The 1968-nt window shown below is 42.5% G+C and overlaps 1 non-coding gene across 1 annotated transcript; it reads right to left on the reverse strand.

The window, feature by feature from the left end:
* Positions 1–1452: 1452 nt before the first annotated feature.
* LOC141658281 (small nucleolar RNA R71) lies at positions 1453–1559 on the reverse strand. Its single transcript, XR_012549175.1, has one exon. It is a non-coding gene; the product is annotated as a small nucleolar RNA R71 (small nucleolar RNA).
* Positions 1560–1968: the final 409 nt, after the last annotated feature.

Here is a 1968-nt window from a genome sequence, read left to right on the forward strand (position 1 = left end):
TTATTGTTGTTTTCGTCGTAGTCATGAGTAGCTAAATACCTTGTGCTAGGATGTAGGGAATCTGTAGTGTAGGCGGCATTAGACTAGCACGACCTAAATCACGCCATGGTCGATCGACTGGGTTCCCTGGTCGATCGACTGGCCACGTGAGCTTTACTTCGTCTTAATTAATTTAATTGCTATGTTTGACGAATCGAGTGCACGCGACTAGTTGAATGTTTAGGAATTGACCGACCCAATAAAGATCGAAAGATAGGGAAGGGAGATCGCCTACCTAATTAAGACGACTAACTTAATAAGATCGAGAGAGGAGTTAATTTAGCCTTTTTAGTCACTTTTCAGGACGAAAGTCAGTATTAGTGATATTACGAACCTGTAGCTAGATCGAAAGATGCTACCTGTTAAGAATGGACAGAGAGGACTTCTTATTTTCCCGTCTCATGTGTTTGTTTTAGACCTACCTAGTATACTGCCGCCGAAACTATAGTGAACCGATCATCTTAGCACCCTTTTAATATTTGATTTCATCCGTTTATTTAGTTTACTGTCTTTTACTGCCTTTAGCTATAGACCAAATCAAATCAAAACCCCCACACACTGTTACCTTAGACTAGAATTAGACAACTGATAATTGCATCTGCCTCTCTGTGGTTCAACCCTGCTACCGCTATCTATAGTTGTAGTTGGAATTATAAATTTTATTTTTGACACCTTACGACGGGTATCAAATTTTGGCGCCATTGCCGGGGAGGCAATTGTTTAAAATTTTTAGTTGTTTTATTTTTAGTCTTTTTCTTAGTTTAAGGGACATCTGTTCCTTAAACTCTTCCTATATTCTATTTGTAGTTTCTTCTGATGCGCAGGTCACAGGGTGGTGAATTACTACCGTTCAATCCCGAGATTGAGAAGACTTTGCGTGAGTTGAGACGATCATCTAGAGTATTGCCGACGACGGAGGAAGAGCGAGTACTGTCTAGTTATTACGAGAACGAGCTATTTAAGGAGGATCCACATTCATCTCCTGTTTCCACTTCTTCAGCTGAGACCGTCACATCTCCAGATTTTCCAGTCATGGCTGAAGAAGCAAGTATAGCCAGTCACTCGGAGCCGACAGCTGTGAATATTTATAAGGGATTCGCATTACCAGGGGAGGACAGAAAATTCGAGCCGAAGCCTTCTTATATTAACTTGGTTGAGAGGAACCAATTCGGGGGAGCTGCAAATGAAGATGCAGCTAAGCACATGGAGACATTCATCGATTATTGCTATTCCATACCCCCACCAACCGGTGTGACCCAGGACCAGGTGAAGGAAACTATGTTTATATTCTCTCTTCGTGATGCTGCAAGGGAGTGGTACAGAGACCTGGATCGAGCTGCTAATGGGATCTCTGACTGGAATTCTTTGGCCCTAGCATTATACAAGAAATATTTCTCTGCCTCGAAGACTAATGCCATTAGAGCTCAGATCACGAGTTTTAAACAGGGTCCTGATGAGAATTTTCATGAGGCATGGGTCCGTTTCAAGAAGCTGGTGCGAACCATTCCGCACCATGGGTTTGAGAAATGGAGCCTATTCAATCAATTTTATAATGGGCTTTATGACGATCAGAGGGCTATCCTGGATGCGGCAGCTAGTGGTAGATTCCAGGAGAATGTGGGAGAGACTAAGGGGTGGAAAATTATTGATGATTTGCCCACCCATAAAGCTGAGTATGGAAATTCCAGGGAAAATCAAAGAAGAAGTGCTGAATCCCCTTATGTAGCTGCATTAAAGGCTCTTACGGCGAGATTTGATAAATACGAACTGGGAGGAGCTTCAAAAGGAGGGATCTATCATGTGAATGCTATTTCAGACGGTCCTTTCGTCTGCAAAAGATGTGGAGGAGAAGGACATGTTACAGACAACTGTCCTAATCCCTATGAGTCTTGTGCTGCCTTTCAACATTATAGGCAGACAAACACTTAC

The sequence above is a fragment of the Silene latifolia genome, chromosome 5 (genome assembly GCF_048544455.1).
Source record: "Silene latifolia isolate original U9 population chromosome 5, ASM4854445v1, whole genome shotgun sequence".
Taxonomy (NCBI): Eukaryota; Viridiplantae; Streptophyta; class Magnoliopsida; order Caryophyllales; family Caryophyllaceae; genus Silene; species Silene latifolia.